We start from the raw sequence: 15,200 nt of genomic DNA, 5'->3' as shown, positions 1-15,200 counted from the left end.
TTAAATGAGTAGGCACGCGAATCAAATTGCATTTAAACAGATAGTATCGCGTTGCAGTGGCCCATCTCCAGTTGTGACGTCACTAAATCAATGTCACGGCTAGATCTATCGGTAGGCTACGCCTAGAGCGAAACGCATGACACTTTCGTCTTTGCGGTACCATCATCAACTCCATCTTTTTAAATACGGCCCTGATATTCCGATATAATACTCTTAAAGTCCTTTTTATTCTGAATTCAATTATGAATAGCACTTTAATGTTTAATGGTTTAATTGAAGTTTGACTTTTTTTGCGATTAAATAAGAAAATTCATATTATAGACCTGTACAAAGGTTTTTTTAAAATAAATAATTAGGTAGTACAATTAATTATATCATCTATGTATTTAATAGCAATCCAATGAGTGAGTTGATACAACTGTTGCGTCCCCAAACTAGAATTATTATCCTTTAGTTTTTACTTTAAAGAAAATATCCTAGCATGCCCCGTACATAACCATTTTGCCAGTCCCTGTATATATTACCACTTATTATGTGCGGCTCATGAGCCACCGAAGCTAGAATTGCACTGCATTTGCGAATGCATTCGTCGATCAGCAATTCATCGAACAGCAATCGAAGATCAAGATGTCACCGCTCAGCCATCAATAATAATGACGTGTTGGTTAAAAAGCGACACGTCAATTAAATCAATTTCTAGTATTGTGTGTATCAATCGCCAATTAAGATCTAGAATAAATTAGTATTTTCTAACACAGAAATTATCTTCTCACTGTCGATTCTAACACCCAGTCAGAATTTCTGGAGTAATTAAAGCAAATCTTCCAGAAAGACCCCCTCCGTTCTTCTGCTTTTGTAAAATTTTGCTGATAAACACAATTTTTAATTAACCCCCATACGAAGGAATCAAACGAGGTTCTATCGGGTGAACGCGCTGTGTTTCCGATTGCATACTAATCATTTTTCTGGAAATCCCATTAAAAGATATTTCCGAACGGCTCTAGAATATGTGCGGCTGCACCATTCTGCTGTATCCAACAGTTGCGAACTATCGCTAACGGCATGTTTTGCAGTAAATGTAAGTAGCGCTCTGATGTTAAAAAAAATTCAATTCAATAAAAAGTTCGTTAAGCCGCTTGTGCGAGCAAGAGGCATAGAGTGCGCTTTAAAATTTATTTTTTCGATTTTAATAGCCCTTATAAAGTATGGTGGTAAATAAATGGTCCTACAATCCTGATCCCCGGTCGTCATACACTCCGTGTTTGCGCCCGTCTGCCGTGGCGCTAGCACTGTCTTTTTCCCCAGTCCCTTCTCCAGGGGAAGTCATCAAGATCTTACAGGGGTCAAGCCTAGGCAAGACTTGAAATAATCATTTTTTGCCCTTCGGGAGAAAAACGTTAATATTTCATGTCTATGCTAAACCAAGCAACCATTCAGTACCGGTAACGCGTGCTGATACTGTAAAACCAGCAAAAATTAACCATACAAGGGGAAAAGCCCCTCCCCAGCTTACACCAAGTGAGAACTATGTGCAGATGACGTCTACCTACTCAACTGGGAATCAAAATCTAATAGATAAAGTAGTAAAATTTCGAAATCTTGTTAATTTTTTCAATTTTTAATAATCTCTTCATCTTTTTGAATCAATATTGAATTCTTTTGAATTTGTGTAGTGTTGTATTTTTGGAAAGAGAATTTAATATGCCAGATGTGTGTTCCATTTAAAAAATGAAGTTACAACCGATATTTTTTTAAAATGAATTTAGAATTATATATACGATAGTTATTCCTGAAAACTTTGTTTAAGTGAGTGCCATATTCCATTTAATAAATAATTTTCTCTACTGTTAAATATTGAACTGATTCTTGTTGTATATTAAATTCTATACATCGTGATTTCTTACAAAGAAATCACTCTCGATTAGAATTCACGATAATATGAAAAAATCACATTGCTTTGGAAACTGACAAAGCGTATCTGAGCAAACCCGTAAGTTGCCATTTGAAACTTGAAATACACAACTCATTGCTGCTGCTGTTTCGCATAATTTTCATTGATACACTATTTTCCATGTGACGGTAGTGGTGATAGTGATAATAATCTAGCGTGTAAGCCTCCAAAAATTCGAGAAATTGCTCAAGCATCCACAATGAACTACTGCCGGAAAAGGCAAAAAGGCAGTATACCCAAATATATACATTAATTCTTGCATTAGTCGTAGAGAAAATCACCTGCATCCTTTGGCCAATCAGGGGTTTTCTTAGACTGATGAAACAGACAGTGCTATTAAACTTTTGTTAAGTAGATACTTATTTTTTTTAAATTATTGTCCCCGAAATTTCACTGAAGGCATCCTCCGCCCCTTGTCGAGTCGGGCACATATGGTCTGGTTATTCCATTGTGATAGGTGTAGGTTTATAAATATGCCTTAGTAAACATCATTAACAATTGTAAATATCAAATATGTGATCAATCGGATATCCATCCCTTCCCCAATCAATTTCCTGGCTACGGGCCTGTCTTCAATAATAAATACTCACGCAATCCCACTCAATCTCAGACACCCTATATTCAACAAAGCAAATAAACTGAATCGAAATACAAACCCGAAATATTAAATTACAAGTTTGCTTTTCATGAAATCCTTTAAGAAAACCACTTTATTCTCGTCCAGATTGAGATTTAACTTTTCTCCGGCGTTTGCTTTAACCCCTCCCAGGGTTACGGATACCACCTTCTCTTTATTCCTTTCGAACAGCCTAAATTTTTACACTACTTTACGGATGCTAAACTCTTATTTATCCCTTTTAGCTTCATGCACTCATTACAAAATATTACTCCTTAACACTTCGCTACTTAAAATTTACAAACTTTATTTAATAAAATTTAATTAATCGGACTACGGAGCTTGGGTTGGCCTTAACGTAACTTATAAAATACCTCAACGAACAAGTAAACTAATTTAAAATTACAAATGTACATTTTTAACAAGGAGATTTTTTTAAACTAACGATCTCATTAAATATACAAAATACGTCCAACAACTTTCTCTTTCTCACTTACTCAATACACCATTTTCTTAAACAAAAAAAACCTCTTTTCTGAAACATCAAATTATTTACACTAATGTGATGATCATTATTATTAACAATAAAAAAACCTATAAGTACATAAGCTAGACATCGCCTTATAGTAGGGAAATTTAAAACTCCGTGAATAGAGGTTTCAAAATTAATACATTGGTACTACTTGACAGTGACAGTCCTCTTCCAGGAACGTGGAAGGCCAAAGGCCCTAATCTTAAGTGGATAGGTTGAGATAGTTTACATTTTGCAATCAATTGTAAATGTTGGACTGGTTATAAGCAGTTATCTTTCATAGAACAGGGAGGGATTAACTTACTGGACTCTAATCATCACAAAACTTGTAATAATCAAGAAACACCAATCAGCGCAAAACGTTTAGCATGATTATTTAAACCTGCGGCAGCTGAAAATGTATTATAACAACTAAACAAAATCGTTTTGCACCGCGTGCACAGCAAAATGCAAAAGACCATTTTTCTGTCAAAAACATTGCAAAGACATCTTGCGAAATGGAACAACAAGAAGTTAAAAATGAAGTGTGAGGTCGCTGTAGTGCTTCACTCAAAAAGGTACCTCTCATAAATCATAGATCACACACAAATCTATAGAATAGACGGTTGTGATTGGCAACATAGTGCTGTAACAAATGCCCAGCTCAGAGTTAAATAACCAAAAACTACATGGGTAAATGCGAGGGTAAATGTGAGTACTACGGGGGCAATTGTTAATAGTGAAGGGCACTATGAAGTTATTCGTGAAACTAAAGTGCAAAGATGTGGAGCAAGTCGCACGCGACTCCACTCAAACAATGGAATAACCGAAATTTGCATTGGCTAGCACAGATTAATTAACATTAAATTAACTTTCAAATTAAATTGATTTATGAGAGGTACCTTTTTGAGTGAAGCACTACAGCGACCTCACACTTCATTTTTAACTTCTTGTTGTTCCATTTCGCAAGATGTCTTTGCAATGTTTTTGACAGAAAAATGGTCTTTCGCATTTTGCTGTGCACGCTATTCTATAGTATTCAGTATTTTTTGGCGGTTCAAGTGACAGAAATCAGCTGCATTTAAACCCTACAATTAAAAATAGCTCACTCTACTTCATTCCCTCGTTATTTTTGTATGTTTATCTGTAGTATTTAGTTTAACGCTTCACAGTTGTGTAATACGATCGGTTTTACAATTTGTGTTATACAGTGTCTTTTTTTAAAGTGAACATATAAGGCGATTATCTCTATATTCACTTCATTGGCGGATGTGCAGTTTTCTATTTCAAGGCTACCTTTTAAGTATTTTATTTAATGTCGGAAATGTCTAAACTGATTATTGCTATTACCAATTTATAAAATCTATTTTTCTTCATTTCGAATCGAATTAGTGAAAATAAAATAATTAAAGTTATTCGACAGGTTATTTGTTATTTAACTATACCACTAACGTTTGCCGATGGTTGGAGTAGATTGATCTTTTTATTAAGTGGACATAGGGATAATTACATTTTATATTCACTTTTAAGAAAAAAACTCACTGTATACTGTTGTGTAAACAACGTCATGTAAATGTTACTTCGTGCACCAAAAATAATTACAGGACACCTTGTAAAATTTTATGGCCTTTGTGATTTATTCAACTTAGATAAGGTGCTTTAAGTTAGACACATCTGGTCAAGTTTGCGTATTTTATAAAAGGTTACATCTGGTCGTTTAAGATAAAGAGCCTTATCAGGCGAAAAGTAGTTAACGTACGTGTTTCACGATATGCGCTTTACATTCGGCGTAAGTGGGGACGCGCTGCTTTGATGCTGGCGTCATCAAGTCCCTTGTGAGCGAGTGATTTGAACATTCTTGAGGAGGAAGATTATGGTGTAGTGTAAGTGCTGGTTCCTTAAATACGGGAGTCAATGAAAAAGCAATGCTGCTGTGGATGTTAATTTCAACGACGGTTAGAGAGCGTGTACATTTGTTTATTTCTTACTCAGTTGTAAACGTTGATTAACAAGACAAAACGCAAACGGGTAAACGTCATTAAACAAGACAAAACGCAAACGGGTAAACGTCATGTTTAAATGCTACTGACTTGTAAAACTGACAGCAGACCTGTAAAAATTTTACAAGTTAGTAATCTAGTAATTTCATTGGCCAGAATTAATGCGAAGTCTCTGTTACATGGATCACATGATATTTTAGACATTTTTTCAAGATCAATTTAAGAACTAATTATTTACGTTTACAAATGAGTAACAAATAAAATATTGTACATTATACGCCAGGTAATAGTTTTTACTGGCTCTAGGAGATGACAGGCTCGCCTAACGGCTCGCCCGGCAACTTCTCCTATCGCCAGTAAAAAACCACTTACCTGGCTAATAATGTAAAAAACTATTACTGGCTTTAGGAGATGACAGGCTCGCCTAACGGCTCGCCAGTCAACTTCTCCTATCGCCAGTAAAAACTCACTTACCTGGCTAATAATGTAAAATACTATTACCTCTTCCCGGTATATACATACTTAAATTGCTCTATTATATACATAAAAATATAAACAGATACCCACACGTACAATACGAGGGACAAAATTTCCATAATGAAGCACCACCACTCTTCTTATAAATAAATCTCCCTGTATGATGGGTTGTTGAGTTCATCACCTGCAACCACGAGCATTCAAAAATAAAACTAAAAAGACAATATAAGTAGTTCTTATTGAAAATGTAGTTCTTATGCCCTTGGTGTAGTTCACGCGCAGCAGCTCTTGGTAGTTCTTATGTGAAGTATTTGATTTTCGTTAGATGCTTTTGCCTGGTTCGATTGCAAAAAAAGCGGTGATTTTTTAAGAGCAAATATGCAAAAACTGTGAAGTAGTAAAGTAAAAATGAAACTATTAAAACCTACTTGGGTTACACACGGTGGGTTGGCGGCATAGCTGATAATTGAACCTTAGGGTGCCAGAACATCCCCTGAAAGTTTCATAAAGTTATCACAAAATGCAAGGTTTGAAACTATTAACCCCCGCACTAAAACGCCCCAAACAGTTTATGCAATTAATGTATGATGGAACAAAGAAAACTGCTGGGCCTGCTCTCGGGGGTTACGGGCGTTCGCCCACTACTACAAAAACGGGTTTAACTGAGGCTACGGAGAAACGAGTACGCCACTCTTTAATTGTGCAATTTTGTTTAATTTGACCTTTCTATGCTTTTTGGAGATTCCCCATGTAGCAAAACTTTATCTTCGAGACGGCAGTGTATAAATATACAATTATGTACTTTTGCTTCCTATCCAACCATTACAAGAATAGTAAAAACGCAAATGGGTGTACATGTGAAAAAGACGAGGAAAAAGCATAAATCCAGAAAATTTTAATGGCGAAAGTCATTTATGAAAATGATCATCCCGTTATCGAAAAGACGTTACATTAGGTTGCTTCATGCCATTACTACAACTTTTGCAGGTTTTAGAAAACCTTTTCAATTTCTTAAATAAAAACCTTCTACCGCTTTAATTATTAATTTAATTTTGGTGGTGATGACACTTGAATGATCAAGATCATGATTTAATACATTGGTATGACAGAGGCACGAGAAGACAGAAACCGAGTGACTAATATAATTATATTATAAATATTTTAAGAAGATATCGAAAAGCTTGAGTACTGACCTTCGAAAAAAAATTTCTTAAAACAACAAGAGAATTGGTCTCATTCAGTTTTTATATCTCATAAAAATACATTGAGATAATTAAGAAGTATAAAAACTCAGCTCTTAATATCAGGAATTTCCCTTCCAGACTTCCTAAAACCCAAATAAGAATTTTTGTTTATTGACGCTTCAACCAGCAATTTTAAGAATATTATTAAAGTCGGAAACCATATTACAACCTTCTAAGCTTGGACTGTTAAACCCAATTCTTGTCTCTTGAGCGTAGCGGTTTAGGGAAATTCAATTTCAACGCCGACTGTAAATGTGACAGAGGTCTTCCTTTATTTCATTTAAAAAATTTCGGTCGCTCTGCCCATTATGTTTAGTTCTACACGTAAAACTCGATAATACATTAATAGAACCTGGCGACCGTCAGGAAGTTTCATTTTCATCAAATTGTTTGCGAGGTACTTAAATAGAGTTCCATTTCCTCTTGAACCTTTCTCTTTAATTACTTCAATTATTTGTGGTGACACTCTGTATGAGCAGATGTTTAAATACTAGACACAAACTTCTCGAAGGAGCTCATTGCAACAAACCCCAACTTTCACGTGACACTGGCAATCATAAGAGAAACAGGTAGCTTAACTAATATAACTTTATTATAAAAAATTTTAAGAAAATATCAGAAAGCTGGATTACTGCGAGTCTGATTTATTTTAATAACTTCATAAAAAATTACATTAAAATTAATTTATAAAAACAAATTAAAAACAGAATATTGTTCCTTACTACTGTCTGTACTACTACTAAGTGTCCCACTTGCCCCAAAATGCTTATGCTATACTATTACGAAATTTAAATTTCCAAAACCGATACCCGATAACTATGGTACATATCCAAGGTAAAATATATCGATATGTAAGTGCTCCGATAATCGAAGCCCATTCCTATAGGACCTTAACGCATGACTTGTTCAACCGCTGTGTAAAGAAGTAGCAAATTTAAAACCAGTTAGGAATTCAGTTTAGCCATTAAAGTGGACAACAAATCGTGTGCCATATAAAATACGTAAAAAAGCTCAAGGTATTCGGGTCCGTGAAGTTGGACAGAGTGTCAACTGAAAGAAATTATGTTCCAAGTATGGTCCAGAATTTTGTGCTCATTTTGGTGGGCTAATTTGTGCTGCTAATGTAAAATTTTGTGCTCATCGCGGTTAATGAGTAATTTCAACTATTTTCTGATGACACTTCCAAATTCACGCTTGGAGTGTCACATCGATATTTTTCAAAATTTCTTTACTATAATTTTTATGCTCATTTTGTGCTTATTTAAAATTTGTTTGATCATCAGGCTTCATGAGAAATTCAACTTTTTCTGATGATACTCACTTCACAACTTCCAACGCTGTAGGTGTCAATATTTGGTATTTTCAAAATTGTTTGTATTTGCATTTTTGTGGTAATTTTGTTCTGCATAATTAAAATGTTTGTGCGAGACAACGTATCGATATTTCAAATTTTTTGGGATGTGCCCCCAGCTTCTCATTGTAGTGTCAACATTGATATTTTAAAATTTTATTTTTATTCACGTTTTGTTGCTTAATTTGTTCTGTTAATTTAAAGTCATTCCCGTTTCAAATGGGCAATACAAATTGTTTGCATTTGCCACGCCGTTTTTTGGACAAAGTTTCATCAATGTCTCGAACATTTTTTAGATCGTTTTTAAAGAATAAAATATTTTTGTCTGTGTGTTTTTTTTGTTTTATACGTACGTACGTAGCTATGTACAGTGTGGTCCAGTTTTCGATGGGATTAAAATGAGCAACTTTCTTATTAGCCTCCAGATAAAACGAAAACGGTTTAAGTTACTCGTGACCTTTTTTCATGCTTATTCCATTACAGTTGCCAGAAAAAAGCTCCGTCTTTGTTTTTCATTAGAGAGAAAAACTGAAAAAATGGCAGATTCCTTTCCAATTTGCTTTTAACTCCTTTATTTTTGAAAAGCTAGAACAAAATGGTTTTAGCATTATTCGGCAGTTTAACGCGTAAGGTCGTATGTTTTTAGTCCTTTAGTAATGGCGGTTGTAACTCAAAGTTGATGTTTTACGAGCTTTCCGGGAATGTATAATATACATTACTTATTTCAATAATACGTTTTTTCTATAATAATTTTTTGCTTGTATGAAAGTTTAATAACAAAAGTTGGTCAACTATAATTATTTCATTAAAAAAATCAGTGAGTTGTAGCGCAGTTACAAAGGTCTAGAAACCAAAACGCCTCACTGAATAATTCATAAAGCCATTTTGTTCTAGCTTTCAAAAATAAAGAGTTTACAGCAAATGAAGGAATCGGCCATTTTTCAGTTTTTTGCTCTCTAGGGAAAAAAAGGAAAAGATGGCAAGCTTAATTCTTGCACGGTAATGGAATAAGCATAAAAAAAAGGGATCACGAAACCTAAATCGTTTTCGTTTTATCTACGCTGATAAGGAAAGTTACCCATTTAATTCCATCGAATTGGACCACATTGTACCATTGTACGTGGCTATTTTCCTAGGTAACGGCTACGACGGATTTTGTTCAAATTTGCTATTGTATTTCTGTGTGCAAAGGTATGCGGTCACACATCACTCACAAAAATACCCTTTCCAACAAATCAAAATTGAAACTTACAATTTTATAATCTCTCCCCGTACACATCCGGCATCTGCTAGAAGAAAAAATCCCCAATAATGACTTAAAATTTCTCAATTGGAGAGGACTTGGTGCTCTGACGTAATTACAAAATTCGAACAGTCAACCACACATATTTTCACTAACACCTGACATAATTCTTGACACGAAAAGAAAATAGACAATGGGAAAAACTTATACGGGTTTCACAATGGATTCGAATAAACACCAATAATGATTGAAATCATTATTCCAAAACAACAACGAACAACAAGAAAAGCCTTATAAAAGCTGTTTGGACATATAACACGGACGCCAGGCGGTGCGGACGAATGAAATAGAAACCTGTAAACTATCCTTACAGTGTTTTTCTTCACAATCCAAATAATTCGGCCCGGAAATAGATTAGCCACGTACGGCACGCATTTAACTCCACACACAAACGCTGACGGGACTGCGTCTTCAACAAAACAAGTAGGGTGGAATTTGTGTTTTATGGGATCGATCTCAATTACAATGCCGATATCTGTTTTTTTTTAGGTAGACTCTAGTTTTTAATGCATTCCAACCGAATTGGAAAGGCGCAATTGCTACGCAACTTTCTCCGTCCGTATACGAGGGACGCATCTACTCTTACAGTTTTTAATATATTCAGTTCGTTCTTTCTTAAATTCGGTAGCTTCTGCCCCTAGTAAGAAATCTTGAGATAAGTGTGCGCATGCGCAGGGTGCGCAATATCAAATTTTCTTGTTTATTAAATATATTTTGCTCAAATTTTCACCACAAGATGCTGTATTAAGTAAAAGGGACACATATCGGCATATAGCTAAAATCAGGTGTGCGCCATACGCAGGACTGCGCAACAATTCTTTTTTATAGATATTTGTTTTATTTTTTTATTTTTTTTACCTTGATTTTTGAGGGGCGGGGTTTCAGCCAAGTGCTACGCTCTACCAAACCAACCCACTATACATTTACAAATATCTAAGCCCGAACCCGGATTTCGAACCAGGGACCCTTAGCACCACAGTCCAGCTTTACTTGAACTGCGCGCACACAGGAAAGTTTTAACCACTGAGTTTTTTAGTAAAGGGAAAGCGTCGCATATTAAAAAACCAGATATTGGCCATGCGCAAACTGCCCAATACCAATTCCTTATTTTTAACTATTGATCCTCTAGGAAGAAAAATCACATTACTATGGACTATGGAACTACTGCACAAGCATGAAAAAATGCCGTTACCCGCCTTAGGGCCCAAACCCCTTTACTTTTAACTTTTATGTGCACAGTAGGTGCCTTTTGCGTCTTAGCTCTCGTTTTTTAATTACTTCCCTTGAGCTACATCAGGGGTGTATTCCCACTAGGGACTTAGTTCGCGCCTAGAGCGGCAAATTTTAGGTGCGGCAAATTTTGGGGGAAACATTTTTGAGTATTCACAAGTTTTGGTTTTTGTTTAGCCAGAAGTAAGAAGGCGTAGAGACCCCAAAATTTAAATATTCTGCCTGGTCTATTTATAAAATATAGCATAACCAAAGTAGAGACCACTACTCCAGCCTTACGTTCATTTTACATAAAACTAAGATGGGTGGTAAATTAGGCAAACCAAGAGTAAAACAAGGAAAGGAGTATGTAACGTATCTTTTCTTACCAATATATTCCCATTTAAGTAACTTCGGAATTACTCTGTTGATGTTGAGTGAGAACATAGTTGAAAGAAGGCAACAACATAATGTAAAATTGCGATACATATCCCCATCTTCACTCGCCGGAACCTTCCGCACCCCAAAGTCACAGTGGGAGGGGTGTTAGACGTGCGACTCTGATGCTTAAACGTCGCTCAACACCGAACGCTAAGTACGAGTATAACTTGCGGGAAATCGGCTACTATTTACGAAATACTTCATACTATCTATTTACATTTACAGTAAATTACATTGCTGTTGTATAGGAAATTTAGTTACTTGTTTTATTTTTACTTAAGTAACGTCACGTCATGCTTTTTATACACTGATTTGTAGGACGATTTCCGTGGTCGAGGTCAAAAATTTTGCTTTTGCTTTAGTGTAAAATCCATTATTGTTGATTTTATTAGTATTAATTACGGTTATAGTATAGGATTTACCTGATTAGTTCGGACGTAAAACATTAATATCCCTTCTTGTTTGATATTGGGTTGTTATCTGTTTACAGATAAACGCAGAAAACGCCGTGACCTTTAGGAGGCAATTTGGAATACATTACGAGTTTATTATATTTACGCTTTATGGATAAATCCGTGCGGCCACTATTTATTTTGTTTTTTTACTTCGACCGTTTAATTTCATTGAGAGTTATTCGATGGGGTGCATGTAATAATTATGGTGGTGGAAATTTATAAATACTGGAAATAATTTATTTTAGGTTTTAAGTCTTGAAGATAAAAACGATGGTAGTTAAATCCGTGTTCTTCTATCTTTTACCACCATCATATTTCTTTTTTATGAAACGATATTGTTACAATTCTTTAGCTGTCTTAAACTTAGCATGTTAGGGCTTCCAATTAATAAATATTTGCTGTGTTACACCCGGTCCGGTAGCCAAAAGACCGTACACAAAAACACCTAACAAAACCGTAACTAGCTCATTACCTTCTTACTACACAAAAACAAAACTATCTCCCCCCAGGAGAAATTTCGACTCTGCTCTCAGTTAACCTGTTGCTTCTAACAGATAGTGGGTTAGACCAAAAAAATACCTTAAATTAAAGAACTTCAAAAATTTTGAATCAATTAAAAATGGACCTGGCCAAAACATCCACAAAACGAGAGTAAATTAAAAATGAAGTCGTATAATGAAACACACGGGAAATTAATGTTGAAAATTACAAAAGGCGCGATTTAATTCTAACACACATTTTAAGGAAAATGGTGTACAAAGAACCAGTTCAGTTTGTAACTGTACAGGAAAAAATCGCATTGTGTCGTTACCAATTCAAACATACCTACCACTGTGTGCACTATGTGCATTCTATAGAAAGGAAGAGATGCAAATTTGTGTTAAATGGCAGAAAAGTTTGCGCAATCAAAGGTTTGAGAAGATAGCGTTTAGAAATCTCTGAAAAATTTGTTTAGTATTTTGAAAAAATTCAGATATTGCGATTTTACGAATCTATTTTTATCTTGGGTTAATATTTGACCTAGAGGCGTAGCCTACGATTAGAACTAGCCGTTGACACTCATCCCCACTATTCGTTGACGTCACAAACTGACGGCGACCGTTCCATATCGATTTTTAATGTAATTAATTCCAAGTAGGTTTAAGTTTGTACACTTAAATTAACTGTTATTCGAACAGAATAAGTTAAGAAAATGCCCAGAATACTTTGCATGCGTCCCTGGTTGCAAAAAGCAATTATAGTTCAAGAGACAAGGTTCCTTACGGTTTTTTCGTTTTTCGAAAATGAAGCGATCACGAAAAAAGTGGTTAAGATTTGTAATTACCGGGACAATTTTGAAATTACTAGTTACTCCAGGGTTTGTATATAAAGCATTTCTCCGACATTTTCCATTATCGGGTAGACAAGATGACTAGATAAGACGATAACAGCATTAACAGGTTCCATGAGACCAGATAAAAAACTTGCCGAAGACAAACGTATCCCACCATTTTTTGAAAAACAGCCACATATAATGAAAAGGATGTAAATGATGAAGTAACGGGAAAATATAGACCTTTTGCAACTACAAATGGACCCAAAAACCTGTAGTCCCTTTAGGTGGTCCAGGGCCGAGTCTCGATGGAACAGGACAGCATAGACAGACGACGGAATAACGGCACATAAGCGTTACCTCAAACTTCGTTGTGTTACGCAAAAAAGGCAATGTGTGTTATTTTAGAATGTATAAATTTTATTTGTTTTTCAGCTCGGTTTTTCAAGTGAGTATTTGTTGGTTTATGTAAGTAATTTAATAAAATTTTGCAATAACAGTGCATAATTAGGAAACAAAACATATAAACAATCCGCGGCTCAAAATAAGTAATTACTACTTAAATGTTTCGCGTTTTAAATGAGTAGGGCACGCGAATCAAATTTGCATTTAAACAGAAATAGTATCGAGGTTGCAGGCCCATCTCAGTTGGAACGTCACTAAATCAATGTCACCGGCTAGATTATCGGTAGGCTACGGCCTAGAGGAAACGCATGACATTCGTCTTTGCGGTACCATTCATCAAACTCCATCTCTTTTAAATACGGCCCCTATTATTCTGAATATAATACTCTTAAAGTCCTTTTATTCTTGAATCAATTATGAATAGCACTTTAATGTTTAATGCGTTAATTGAAGTTTGACTTTTTTTTGCGATTAAATTAGAAAATTCATATTATAGACCTGTACAAAGGTTTTTTTAAAATAAATAATAGGTAGTACAAATAATATATCATCTATGTATTTAATAGCAATCCAATGAGTGAGTTTGATACAACTGTGCGTCCCCAAACTAGAATTATTATCCTTTAGTTTTTACTTTTTAAAGAAAATATCTAGCATGCCCCGTACATAACCATTTTGCAGTCCCTGTATAATTACCACTTTTATGTGCGGTCATTGAGCCACCGAAGCTAGAATTGCACTGCATTTGCGGAATGCATTCGTCGATCAGCAATTCACGAACAGCAATCGGAAGATCAAGAGTCACCGCTCAGCCATCAATAATAATGGACGTGTTGGTTAAAAAAGCGACCACGTCAATTAAATCAATTTCTAGTATTTGGTCGCCGTAATTCAATCGCCAATTAGGATCTAGAATAATTTTAGTATTTTTTCTAACCACAGAAATTATCTTCTCACTGTTCGATTCTAACACCCAGTCAGAATTTCTGGAGTAATTAAAGCAAAATTCTTCCAGAAAGACTCCCTCCGTTTCTTCTGCTTTTGGTAAAATTTTTGCTGATAAACACAATTTTTAATTAACCCCATACGAAGAATCAACGAGGTTTCTATCGGCGTGAACGCGCTGTGTTTCCGATTGCATACTAATCATTTTTTCTGGAAATTCCCATTAAAAGAATTTCCGAACGGCTATAGAATATGTGCGGCTGCAACCATTCTGCTGTATCCAACAGTTGCGAACGTATCGCTAACGGCATGTTTTGCAGTAAATGTAAGTTAGCGCTCTTGATGTTAAAAAAAATTCAATTCAATAAAAAGTTTCGTTAAGCCGCTTGTCGCGAGCAAGAGGCATAGAAGTAGCGCTTTAAAATTTATTTTTTCGATTTTAATAGCCCTTATAAAAGTGTATGGTGGTAAATAAATGCGTCCTACAATCCCTTGAATCCCCGGTCCGTCATACACTCCGTGTTTGCGCCCGTCTGCCGTGGCGCTAGCACTTGTTCTTTTTACCCAGTCCCTTCCTTCCAGGGGAAGTCATCAAGATCTTACAGGGGTCAAGCCTAGGCAAGACTTGAAATTAATCATTTTGCCCTCGGGGAGAAAAACGTTAATATTTTCAGTTCTATCTAAACCAAGCAACCATTCAGTACCGTAACGGTGCTGATACTGTAAAACCAGCAAAATCCATACAAGGGGGAAAGCCCCTCCCAGCTTACACCAAGTGAAACTATGCGCAGATGACGTCTACCTACTCAAACTGGGAATCAAAATCTAATTAGATAAAGAGTAAAATTTTTCGAAATCTGTTATTTTTTCAATTTTTAATAACTCTTCATCTTTTTTGAATCAAATTGAATTCTTTTGAATTTTGTTAGTTTTTGTATTTTTTGGAAAGAGAATTTTAATTATGCCATATGTTGTGTTCC

Source organism: Photinus pyralis, unplaced genomic scaffold (assembly GCF_008802855.1).
Source record: "Photinus pyralis isolate 1611_PpyrPB1 unplaced genomic scaffold, Ppyr1.3 Ppyr1.4_LG10, whole genome shotgun sequence".
Classification (NCBI taxonomy): Eukaryota; Metazoa; Arthropoda; class Insecta; order Coleoptera; family Lampyridae; genus Photinus; species Photinus pyralis.
This window is presented reverse-complemented; position numbering follows the sequence as displayed.